This window comes from Pinus tabuliformis, chromosome 5_1 (assembly GCF_031772625.1).
Source record: "Pinus tabuliformis cultivar Carrire ecotype Pingquan chromosome 5_1, CPIR1, whole genome shotgun sequence".
Lineage (NCBI taxonomy): Eukaryota > Viridiplantae > Streptophyta > Pinopsida > Pinales > Pinaceae > Pinus > Pinus tabuliformis.
The window spans coordinates 875120590-875134786 of record NC_142305.1 but is presented as its reverse complement, the minus strand read 5'-3'; positions in this window follow the sequence as shown (position 1 = coordinate 875134786).

Genomic DNA, 14197 nt, shown 5'->3' with positions numbered 1-14197 from the left:
TCAACCTTTGATCTAATTCCCAAGACGTCTCATCGACCCTCATCATGATTTCTTTGAATCCAATTACTAAATGTGAGTCAGACTTAGGCTTACTAAACTCCTTGTTTAAATTTGCAAGCAGATTATCAGAACAATACTTAATATACCAGGTTAGCGTGCGATCCTGTAGAGCGATGACCAACTGTGTCTTCCTTATATTGTCATCAGTAATTTGTTTCGTTGTCCAAACAACATTCACAACAATCCAAAACTGCTATGTATCTTCACTCCCTATGCCCTTGGAGATCAGCATCTTCATTGTGTTCACCATGTTGAATGGTGGTGGTGGAGGTGGAGTGGAAGGATGATTTTCTCAAGGAATCCCCTGAGTGATTAGCCAAATAGCGCTTCACAACAGGGTTCGTTCCTCCCCTTCCTTGTCTCTTAAAGGAGGTTCAATCAATGGCCTATACTCCGGTCCTGATCCTTTGCAATTTCTAAAGAGTCGTCCACTTCGCGTAGCTCCGAACATAAAGGTAATGGCATCATCAATTTCTCACACAATAGCATTTTAATCCAAGTATTCAATGATCTTAAATACTTACCTTGCGGTCCTTTGAAAAATCGTTGCTCTGCTTTGCTATAGTTGACTGAGGTATCAACTGCAAATTCTGTAACAAATCCTCCCAGAATCTGATCGAGCCAATGATCAACATCCCGCGCGATCTTGTTGTCAGAAGCTTCTAATTGTCACACTATTTATGGAGTCCACACTAAAGGACTATCGAGCCTCCACCGTCCCTAACTGTATGTCAATTTAGCTAACCACTCAGACAGTTCAATGGGAAAAGTGTAGAAGAAGATCTTGTGTATCTCCGTACACAGATATCTGTTCAACCACTCTTTCTTCGACAGGCATGGATTCCTGTTTTCTTGCACCACGAACTTGTGAATATTTCGATCCAACCACTTTTCAATTTCTTTCTTGGTCAGATTCCAATGATGCGACATCACACATCTATTTCAAGCAGATCTTGGTCCCAGCGATAGAACCAATTGTTGGCTTAGGGGGTCCTAGCCCAAGTTCAGAGTTAGTTGCGCCAGCTAACAAAACCCTACACTACTGGCCCTTTCAGAAACAATTTGCGTAGCGCAGGATGCAGTCTCACCCGAAGCAGTATGGGGGGATGCAAGAACCAAGTTTTTTCATCCAGAGACTAGTGTGATGTCTTCCAAGACCTCAAATCTGCCTTTGCGCAAATCGATACACTCTTAGGGCACATTGATGCAACTCTATTACAATAGCCTTCAGACCTGTGTGAAGGTCTACGATCAGTCCTTGCGGACCTTTAACAACCAATTTGTCTACTTACATGCATCAGAGAGCAGTCCTAAATTAGGGTTCATGCAGATTTACTTAAGTTATTAATAAGCATAAGAGAATTCATCAGAGTCTTTGCAAAAGTACTTAAACATGCATTGTGTGCATTATTAAGAGTTATTGAAGAGAATCGTGTAACATTAAAAAATATTCCATAAACAAATCATTCATCGATAACATATAATATTAATAGAAATAAACAGAAATACGCAAGAATTCTTCAGAAAACTATCTTTATTGATCTTCAATTCAAGATTACAAACTCAAAATTGACCTACGCACATAGTTGCAGGGGTCTGCGCACTTAGCTGCAGACTCTACCTAGGCCTTTGTGCACTCAGCTAGAGAGCCTTTATTCTTCTATCTTACCCACTTATTCTCGCTATCACTTCCCTTTCTTCCCTTAGACTCTCTAAGATACACCTATTTATAGCCTTTTTCATACAATGCCATGGTCTGTGAACAATGGGTGAATCTCAAAACCAACTCAAACTTTACATAATACAAGGGGCTAAACCCCTTTGACTCATATTCATCTACATGCTCTACATCCACAAATCATGGAGACTTTACATTATTTACAAAAACTGTACCAAAAATTGGGTTATCTTAACCCCAAAACTGACCTAGGGGACCCCATCCCAACAAGTTCTATTGTGTAGATTGAAACAATACTAAATGTTGCAAGGTTACAAGGTATGGAGACTACCCCAGATTCACAAATCACTGCATACAAGGGGTTTTTCCAAAATTTCATAAAAACCTCAGCAGGAAAATCTAAAGTGGTTAGGATTTAGCCCTCTGACAAGGTCATACACTTGAAGCTTAATATTATGAATAAATTGGGATATCCATACCAGCTTTAAAACTTGATCTATGGGGGTAGTTCCCTACAGGATGAATGAAGTTTACATGAATGCAAAATTCTTCCATCTACTTCCATCATTCTCAATCTGAGACTAAGAGGAGGAGCAACGGGATCAAGTAAATCCAAAGGAATGGGAGGTGTTGCTGGATCTAAATTACCCAAAGGAACAAAATCGTATCAAGAACATAAAAAGTTGGTCTCTCATATGAAAAAATCCTCCAAGGGAAATCAACAGCTATAGCAAGCTCACCTCAGACGCCCAATTCCCCCAATCCATACATCGTGGAGCAGGAAAATTATGTCCCAGAACTGAACATAGAACTGCCAAAAACAAACAATTTCTTCTCAACCTATGAGGCACAAGCCCTCATATGTCGATTTAATAGTTTTTGGCCAAAACCAATGGAACTGTTTCACTGGATCTTCACAACTAGACAACAAATTGTGAGATTCACCTCTACTCCAAAGGATTCTTCATTGTAAAATTCGCATCATTGGAAGAACGAGACATTATCTTATAGGAAGGCCCATGGTTTTGGGGATCGATGGGGTTCTTCATCACTCCATGGTTTCTAGAATTTGATGCAAACACTATGATTGTATCAAGGATGTTGGTTTAGGTAAGGCTACATAACCTCCCCCTACACTTCCGGCATAATCAAGTGCTAGAAACTATTGGAATTATATTAGGATGATACATAAAGATTGATTTACAAAGGATGGAAGAACGAATTTTTAATTTTTTCACGCATATGTGTGGAAGTGGATATTAGTAAAGGCCTATCGTATTGCATTCAACTGATACACAATAATCAGAGTTGGACTTAAATCCTGGACTTCGAGAACACAACTTTCAGATGTCGAATTTGTCGCCAAACATGACACTTACAAAATATGTGCCCTGATGCCAAGAAAGAGCAGCGAAGAAAGAAGAAAACAAGGAAACAACCAAAAGGATAGCAATTTCCCCCAAATGAATCAGATGAGGAATAAGAAGAAGAAGAAAAGGACCCCACCCCAAATCAAGAAGAGTAGCACATACCAGAAAATGAAGAACAAGTCGGAAAGACACACATACCAATAGAATTACAATGCCCCACAAATCAGCTAATCATGATATCTGAAGCAAAGGACAATGGAGGAATAAAATGCCAACATGCTTCTGACAACTCAGACTCAGACAAGGAAACCACAAGAATGGAAGAAAATCAGCTATCTATTTAATGGAAGGTTGAAAAGAAGAAATGGAGAAAAGTCTAACTTTTCTCTTTATCTTTTAATTGATTATTTATGAACTTATGATCATGTGTCTCTGACTAGATGATGGACTTCTTGTAAGAAGCTACAACATGTACTTTTATTTTCATTAATAAAATTACGATTTTTTCTTTGGAAAAAAAAATATTTTTTCACCTTTTTTCATTAATATATTTTACTAATCATAATATTTTTTATAGTTTAATTATTTAATCGTTGTATGTTGAGAATGCAACAAGATGATGGAACTTAGTGGAAAGGAGTCGCCTTCACTAAGTGGGCCCGCAGGCTATTTTTGGCACAAAGTCTATTTTTAGACATATGGATCATGGTCTATGAGTTGCATGATGCTATTTGTGGATGATTGGTCATGTTGGTAAAAATAGATGGACTTCTATTTTTAGACATATGGACAGTTTCTATTTTTAGACTGTCAGGTTAAAAATATAACAGTCGAATATTATTAGCTCATAATAATATTTGGACTATAAACATTATCTTATCCTCTTGGAGCACTTCATTTTGAGCTACAGTTGTGGCACATGTAGCTGTCAGAAGGAAATACACTTTTCTTGTGGGTCAGTTGAGCTATTGCATGTAGGACTTCAGTTAGAACTCATGTGGTTGAGTTTGGTGGAGTTGTTCGTGGAGTTGATGGAGTTGTGTTCAGTTTGACTTGGTTAAACTAGTTGTATTTAGTCTAACTAAAGAATACTCTAGTGATGAGTTGTGTGAATTAATTATTAATTAATTCACTAATTATTAACTCATAAACTAACTCAAGAATACATCAGTTAACTCAGTGCATGTACAGTTCAGTGGAAACAAGTGTTAGAGGGAGAGATTGCTCTCAATTGTGACTATAGTTGTGCATGAGATTTTCACATGCATGGATTGAGATTGCCAATGATGGCTTGCGTAGTATACTAAGGGAATTCGAATTCATAGAGTGTAAGATTTCTCTTGCAGATTGCGCAGTGGAGGCAGGCAAACAGTGGAGGAGATTTCAGGCTTCAGATCTGAGCTAGTTTGTGTGTAACAAGTGGAGATAGTGTTGGGTACTTGTGAGGAGTATTGTACTATGTATTGTTACATGTTCTCAATCAATATAATATACAGATAGTGTGGGGTTTTTAGCTGTATGCTTTCCCCGGGTTACATACTGTGTTAATGTGTGCATGCGATTAATGTTTCATTGTTTTTAATGCTGCTAAATTGATGATCAACGTAGAGGAGGTTATGTATTATGCATGTATTCTGCAATAGTGTATAATCAGGATAATCTCTGTGAATAAGTATTTATTATTCAAAATTTCTACATGGTATCAGAGCTGTTGATCATCAGATCTATTATTCAGGAAGTGTTTACATTTTATTTCTTCAGGCAGAGTCTATAATCAGGCCAGGTAGCCTCTGGATTCATCCTTCCTTTGGAAGGTGAGATATCTGGTAAAAGCCCATACAGTCAATCTCTGTATGAGAAATACTTTGTTCTCATGAATTCTAGATCCGAGGCAGTTGAGTTTTTGAGCTGGTGGAATTCGAATTTGCAGCAGTGTTTTCTTGGTGTCAACGTTGCAATGTCTTTCAACGGATTGCGATTGGAGTATGCTCTTGAGGGCAGCTTGAACTATACTGCATGGAAGGACAGGATGGAGGCGGTGTTAGATGATAATGGGTTGATGGAGTTCATAGAGGTTAAGGTCCCAAAGCCTACTAATACTATGCAAGTTTATTCTTGGCAAAAGAAGACAGCAAAGTGTCGAAGGATTCTGTTGGAGGGCGTGAAGGATCACATTGTGTCCAGCCTACATGGAAAGACCTCTCCATACTTGATGTGGAAAGCATTTACAGATCTATTCCAAAGCAAGAGCGATCAGAGGAAGTTGGCGCTCAAGGATAAACTCAGAAACATTAAGTGCAAGAAGGGAGACAATATGCCCAAGTATCTCATGAAGTTCATTCAGTGCAGGGATGAGCTGGGAAGTGTGGGGGTGACTGTTGATGATGAGGACTTGGTGAGCTTGGCTCTCCTTGGTCTTATAAAGAGTTGGCATTCCTATCAGGACTCTGTCAGTGTCAGGAGAAATTGCCAGGATGGGAGAGACTTTGGTCAGATCTTGTGCAGGAGGAGATCAAGCGGAATACCAAGGACGGATCTTCATCAAAGGCAACTGATGAATAAAATTGCACTTTGACTGCTAAAGCAAAGAAGGGGAAGAGCAAGAAAGCTTCTCATTCCGGTGTGAAAGGAAAGAAGCAGGACATGTCCAAGGTGAAGTGCTTTCACTGTCACCAGCATGGACACTGTGCCACAAATTGTCCGCAGAAGAAGAAAAATAAGTAAGCTGCTGGATCTGCAGCGGGGGAGGCCTTAGCCTCACCGTTTGAGCTTGATTTTTCATTGATCGCATGCTTGGTATCAAGTGTGATGGGATCGGTATGGTTCTTGGACAGTGATGCGTCTTTTCACATGACAGGAGATCAAGATTTGTTTTCTGATCTAGAGGAGAAATATCTTGGAGTGCACATCGAGATGGGCAATGATGGTAGATACAGTGCGACCGGTATTGGTACCATTTCCTTTGAGAGGGAGTCTGGTAAACCCTTCATATTGAAGGAAGTGATGCATGTTCCAGGATTGAAGAATAATCTTATCTCTGTGGCGATGTTAGAAGATAAGGGGTATGATGTTGTTTTCAGCGAGGGAAAGGCTTTCCTGCGCAGTAAGACAACTGGAGAAACCTGGAAGATAGGGGTTCGAGTCAGGAACCTTTATCAGTTGCATGTAGATGGCTGCATAGAAATGGCATGCAAGGCAGAAGGATTGGTGAGTCAGGATGATGGCGAGCTGTGGCACAGGAGATTGGGTCACCTTCACCATGGAGCCTTGAAGATACTGCAGCAGATCACTACTGGGCTTCCTAAAGGCACTCTTGCGCAGTCAGATCAGTGCAAGGGGTGTACTTTGGGAAAGTTTGTGAAAGCCACCTTTCACGAGAAGGATAGTCGCGCCACGACGATCCTTGAGAGAATTCACATAGACGTGTGTGGACCTTTCTCAGTAGCTTCAATAGCAAAGCACAAGTATTAAGTGATATTTGTTGATGATTTCTATCGTAAGTGCTGGATCTTCTTCATGTAGAAGAAGAGCGAGACATACTCAAAGTTCTGTGAGTTCAAAGCACTGGTCGAGAAGGAGTCGGGGAAGAAGGTGAAGGCTCTTAGGAGTGAGAATGGCGGTGAATACATCTCTGATGAGTTCAAGGATTTCTGCAGTGTAGAAGGGATTCGAAGAGAGCTCATAGCTCCCCATAACCCACAGTAGAATGGAGTTGCTGAGCGGAAGAACAGAACGATCATGGGTGCTTCACAGGCGATGTTGCATGATCAGGGCCTACCCCTTCACTTATGGGCAGAAGCATGCAATAGAGCAGTATATGTGTAGAACCGTTGTCCTCACAGGATACTTGGCATGAGTACACCCGAGGAGGCTTATTCTGGTAAGAGGCCTGATATTTCTCATTTGAGGATTTTTGGTGCTAACGTTTACATGCATGTAACGAAGGATGCTAGGAAGAAGTTGGAGCCGACCGCAGAGGTTGGGATATTTCTGGGGTACACTGATACGCCCCACAACTATCGTGTGTATTTTCCAGATAGTGGAAAGACTGTTCTGCGACGAGATATAAAATTTCAGGAGGAGAAAGCCATGAAGTGTTTGCTTGAGAGGGAGCCACACTTGCATGCAGATGAGGAGCTATTAGTTCCTAAGGATGAGCTTCAGGACGTGGATCAGCCACAGGATGAAGTTCATGGAGTGGAAAAGACCACTCATGCAGCGCCAACCATTAGAGGGCGAAAGCGCTTGACAGAAGTTGAGCGACTGGCTCAAGATGCAGAGAAAGTTGTAGGACCACCTACAGCTCAATGTAGACAGAGACAATCACCTGATTGCTACACTGGATACATGGCTCTTGTGAGCAATTGTGTTGTGACTGAGCCATCCTCTTTCGAGGAAGCTGTGGAGGATCCGACATGGGTAGATGCCATGGTGGAAGAGTATGATTCGATTGTCAGAAACAGTGCATGGGAGATTGTCCCAAGACCGGAAGGGAAATCAGTGGTGGGTTTGAGATGGATCTACAAAGTTAAGTAGGCAGCTGACGGGAGTGTGGAGAAGTACAAGGCAAGAATTGTTGCCTGAGGCTTTTCATAGATAGAGGGGATCGATTATGAGGAGACCTTTGCACCTATCGCAAGGTATTCTTCCATACGGACGATTCTTGCTCTCTCAGCATAGATGGGGTGGCACATTCATCAGATGGATGTGAAGACTGCATTCCTCAACGGAGTCATTGAGGAGGAGGTGTATATAGAGCAGCCTGAAGGTTTCGATATCTTCAGCAGTGAGTCGCATGTGTGCAGGCTCAAGAGAGAGTTGTGTGGGTTGAAACAAGCACCACGTGCTTGGTACACATGAATAAACAGTTATTTCACCAGACTTGGATTCTCCAAGAGTGAGGCGGATCCTAACCTATACCAGATTGTGGTGGAGGGTAAGTTGCTTATCATTGTACTTTATGTATATGATTTGATTCTAACAGGTGATGAGCTGTTGATACTTTCATGCAAGGATGATCTTGCTAAGGAGTTTGAGATGAAGGACTTGGGCCTCCTTCATTATTTCCTAGGATTGGAAATTTGGTAGCGCAGTGATGGACTATTTGTTTCTTAGGGTAAGTATGCTTGGGAGATACTGGAGAAGTTCAACATGCATGGCTACAAGCCTGTTGAAACTCCTCTTCCTGGAGGTTGGAGGAAGGAGGATGCTACTTCAGCAGAAGTAGTGGATGCCATTGTTTATCGATAGTTGATGGGGTCGCTTATGTATCTGGTCAATACACGACCTGATATATGCTATGCTGTTAACCAGCTTTCACAAGCTATGGTTAAGCCAACCAAGATCTATTGGAAGGCAGGAAAGCATGTATTGTGTTATCTCAAAGGCACATCGGGATATGGATTGTGGTACAGACAGGAGGATGAGGTGAGGCTATGTGGCTTCACAGATGCAGATTGGGCACGGAGCCCAACGGACAGAAAGAGCACATCAGGAGGGGTCTTTAGTATCGGGTCCACAGCAGTTTCTTGGTACAGCAGGAAGAAGAGAGCCGTGCCACTCAGTTCAGCAGAAGCCGAGTATATGGCAGCAAGTTTGGCTGCATGCGAAGCTATATGGATGAGGAAGATCCTGGTCGGGTTGTTCGATTCTCACTTGGAGCCTACAATGATTTATTGTGATAACCAGAGTTGCATTAAACTCTCGGCTAATCCAGTATTTCATGATAGATCCAAGCACATTGACATCATGTACCATCATATCAGAGATTGTGTGCAGCGGAGAGTCATGTTACTTTCATACATTCCAATGGAGGATCAGGATGCTGATATCTTGACGAAGGCGCTCACCAGGAGAAAATTTGAATACCACCGAGGCAGGATAGGGGTTGCTGATAATCCATATCTTGTTGAGAGGGAGTGTTGAGAATGCAACAAGATGATGGAACTTAGTGGAAAGGAGTCACCTTCACTAAGTGGGCCCGCAGGCTATTTTTGGCGCAAAGTCTATTTTTAGAATATATCTATTTTTAGACATATGGATCATGGTCTATGAGTTGTAGGATGCTATTTGTGGATGATTGGTCATGTTGGTAAAAATAGATGGACTTCTATTTTTAGACATATGGGCGGTTTCTATTTTTAGACTGCCAGGCTAAAAATAGAACAGTCGAATATTATTAGCTCATAATAATATTTGGACTATAAACATTATCTTATCATCTTCGAGCACTTCAGTTTGAGCTACAGATGTGGCACATGCAGCTGTCAGAAGGAAATACGCTTTTCTTGTGGGTCAGTTGAGCTATTGCCTGCAGGACTTCAGTTAGAGCTCATGTGGTTGAGTTTGGTGGAGTTGATTGTGGAGTTGATGGAGTTGTGTTCAGTTTGACTTGGTTAAACTAGTTGTATTTAGTCTAACTAAAGAATACTCTAGTGATGAGTTGTGTGAATTAATTATTAATTAATTCACTAATTATTAACTCATAAACTAACTCAAGAATACATCAGTTAACTCAGTGCATGTACAGTTCAATGGAGACAGGTGTTAGAGGGTGAGATTGTTATCAGTTGTGACTATAGTTGTGCATGAGATTTGCACATGCATGGATTAAGATTGCCAATGATGGCTTGTGTAGTATACTAAGGGAATTCAAATTCACAGAGTGTAAAAATTCTCTTGCAGATTGCGCAGTGGAGGCAGGCAAACAGTGGAGGAGATTTGAGGCTTCAGATCTGAGCTAGTTTGTGTGTAACAGGTGGATATAGTGTTGGGTACTTGTGAGGAGTATTGTACTATGTATTGTTACATGTTCTCAATCAATATAATATACACATAGTGTGGGGTTTTCAGCTGTATGCTTTCCCTGGGTTACATACTGTGTTAATGTGCGCATGCGATTGATGTTTCATTGTTTTTAATGCTGCTAAATTGATGATAAACATAGAGGAGGTTATGTATTATGCATGTATTCCGCAATAGTGTATAATCGGGATAATCTCTGTGAATAAGTGTTTATTATTCAAAATTTCTACATTGTAAGCCATTTTTCATAAAACTATGTTATCATGTACCAATAGATTATTAGCAATTTGATTCTCCCTCTACCAAAGTTGTGGTGCTTAAATAATGCACTTATTATAACTAAGTTATATAATCACATTCACCCTTTAAAGGTTCTCAATACTACATGTTACACTTGTTTCATATTGATAAGTGTTCATTATAGTTATTACTATTTTAGAATAGAAATTTCTAATTAAATATTAATATTGTTTTATAATTTTATATATTTAAAAGTGATTTTATTATATATATATATATATATATATATATATATATATATATATATAATTAAATAATTATTATACCTCCAAGCATGGTATAACGCACTCAGTTTTGCCTTTGGCTAGGTATTAGTTTGTCTTTGACAAAAAATTTATGACTCTTATCCATACTTTAACATTAGGAATTCAATTTTTATTAATTTTTTTATTTTATTTTTTTAACAAGCTTGGATAGTGGATATATTACCAAAAGTTGTGATGGAGCAAGCTCCTATTACAATTGACTGTAGCATAATAGAAAACTAAGCAATGAGATAGGAGCGCAGTCCCATCTCCTATGCTTGAGTTCAAAACTTCATATATTTTTATGACTATTCTTGATTACTGCCTAAAAAACTGACCTACTAAGAAAGCAAATTTACATATCATGGATTCTTTGATAAATTTTCATGGCTTGTAGACTGATTGTTCTTGAGATGACTGGTTCTTCTTGTCATAATTGACTGAGTTCTCTCCTTCATTGCTCATAGTGTTGTTTTTGTAATATTCCAATGCTTCTGCTAGATGTTTGCATTTAGTTTTTAGCGCCATGATCTCTTCTTCTGCAATGCCATGTTTCTTTTTCGGTAGCTATACTCCATTCTCATTTCGTCTCTGACATCCTTGTGTGACTCTTACAGTTGTTGAATCATGAATTTGTTCACTTTGCATGCTGGACATGCATCATTCCTTGCTGCCTTTTCAATGGGATTGAACTTAATTCGTTTTGTTTTCTTATTCTTCCTCTTGTGATGCTTACTATTCCTTGTATTACTATGCTTCTTGGATCTTGTTTTGCCTGAGATACTCCTTCCTCTGCTGATGCTTCCCACCTTGATTTTATCCTGTGCTTTACTACCTGTTGTAGCTTTGTTATCCTGTATATGACAATCAAAGAGGAGAGTCGAGGCCTGGTTATGACAGTCATGGAGAAGGGTCGATATGGAAGGAGGGGTAGTTGATAGGTGGGGATGCTCAGATATGAGGAAGAACTGCTTATAGATGAGGCTTTGCGCTGCGATGGAGTGTAGCTGTTTGAAGGGGATGACTGAATGCGGGAGTCATGGACTGAGAAACAAAGGTAGGGAGGGGCTTAGAAAGGGCAATGACACTGAGAGCTTAATAGGGGAGATGAAGATTGCTTCATGTGCGCGATTTTGCCTTATGCTAGAGTTGCCTGTATTGTTGAAGTTCCCTCTGTTCTTATAGAGATTGAGAGAAGCCTGAGGTCTTCCATCGATGGGATGGATTGCTGCTTGATTCTTGTGACCAAGATTGTGATCGTCCTTTCTGCCTTTGCTCATGCAATTTTATAAACTGTTATGATGTTTCCTTTGCCTTCTCGTGATTTTCTACTTTTCACTGTAGTGATGTGTCTTTTGTTGATTTCTGATTGCTAATTTGTTTTTTTATTTCTTTTATCATTGTGCTTTGTTCCTTGTTTTTGATGGACTTCATACATATGATCTTTTGCTGATGATTATGGGACAAATTTGTGATATTCCTCATGATTTTCATGAACATTCCCTTCATTTTTTTTCACTGCTTGATTTGCAAAATAATCTGCCCGTTGATTGTGTATTCTCAAGAAAACTGAAGATTACATCTCCAGAACCTTCTAAGTTCTTCTTGATTCCTCTAAATATTCTACTCATGACCTCATTGCTTGGGTTTTTGTTTCAGGCCATTGCCTCTATTATTATGGCTGAGTCTCCTATTGTTATAGGATTTTATATCTCTCTTTTTTAAATTATTCTTCTTCCCATCAACAAGTTGTATGCTTCAACCTTGTTATTTGAGACTTGTCCCAGTCCCCATTCATATGTGACATTTTCTTTCCCATCAGGATCAAAGATTATTCCCCCTACCCCTGCTTTTCCCGAATTATGCTTTGAGGACCCATCAAAGTATATGCAATGTCTTTTCTGATTTTTTTTCCAATTTGCGAGTTCCTATTCACTCATTCTCATTTTCCAACTATTTCCCGAGTTTATCCTCCTCTGTCCTTTTTGTCCATTGTTGTTTATTATGGCTTTGCTGAGCCAATATCGCTCTTCTTGTTGGAGAGTGTTATAATCTATTGGTGTTGTTCCTTTGACGTTGAGGATTTAGAAGTTATTCCCCACATTTTTGAGAGGCCCTTCCCTGTTCTTGGATTTTGGTTTTTGAAGATGCACTTATTTCGTGTCAACCAAATTTGCCAACATAGAACCACTGGAATGCATTTCCATATTCTCTAAATTGTGACTTTCTTCTTTGTTGTATATGGATAGGCCTTCTCCAAATTTTGAAGAAAATCCAGCAAAGGCTTTTCAAAATTTATACTTATTTCAAGGGGGCTTATAAGCTGCTGCCAGCATTCTTTGGCAAAAATGCATTCTTGGAATAAATGTTGAACGTTTTCTTCAGCCTGCAAGCATAATGGGCATCGTGATGGGCCTTGAAAGCCTTTTTTTTTAAGTTTTCACTGGTCAAGATCTTCCATTTTAAAAGTGTCCAAATGAACATTTTGATCTTAGGCACACTCTCTGATTTCTAAACCATCTTCCAAGAATCCCAATCTTGTTGGTTTGGTTGTTCTTGTAGGATTTTGTATCTAGTCTTGACTGTGTATTTCCCACCACTTCGATCCCAGAGGAAATCATCTTCCTCATCATAGTTGATTAGTGCTGCCCCTTTTAGGAGCTACCTAATTTTGCTCCATTGCCCTTCCAGGTTTGTGGGAATTGTTGAAATTTTCCAGTCTTGTCATTCCTTTTGGTTCCACAGAGAAATTGAGTGTAAAGTGTTGAGACCTTTTCCTTTCATCCACTCTTGGATGCCTTCAATTTCTGGGTGAGTCTTTAGTGATTCTTTTCCCACAATTCTATCCTCCCAAATCGATATTGTTTTTCCATTGCCTAGGATTTTAGAGATGTAGCTACTCATTAAAGGAATTGTCTTTTTTACTAGCTTCCATGCTTGAGTACATTGTCTTATTAGGATATTTCCATTGAGCAGTCTTTTCCTGGAGCCATCCATGTATTTTGAGATGAGAGTTTTTTTTCCACCAGCTCTCTTTTCCTGTGACCATTCTCCATACTATTTTCATTCCCAGGGCTGCTTTCATGAACCCAGGTATCCGGATTGATAAGCCTCCTTTTTCATATGGTAGCACTACTTTCTCCCACCTAACCAAGCTGAATTTTTTGTTTTCTTGCTTTCCCCCTGCCATAAAATGCTTCTTAATATTAACTCCATTCGTTTGTGGGCACTTGCTGGGGCCATGATTATTGCATATTGGTAGATAGGTAGTGCTGCAAGGAGTGCTTTGATTAATATTACCCTTCCTGCCATATTTAGCCACATCATTCCCCATCTTTGCATTTCATTTTTCATTTTTTCAATCTGTTTGGTCCATATTTCTACCTTCATATTCTCTTTTGAGATAGGAAGTCCCAAGTAAAATAAGTGAGTCCATTTTTCCTGTACGGGGATTTCTAAGATTTGTGAAATACTTTGCATGATTCTAGAGGGGGTATTCCATCCATATATTCTGCATTTTGTGTTTTTTAATAGCCCACCTGAAACTTGTAAGAAATCATCCAAAAAAAATTTTAACCTTCTTGTTATTATTGTTGATGCCCCTCCCAATAACAATGTGCCATCAGCAAAAAGTGAGTGGTTTATTGTCTTTACTCCTTTTGCTATTCTGAGCCCTATGATGTTTCTTTCTTTTTTTTGCTTTTCCAAGGCTCTGTTTAAACTTTTCGCCATTATTATAT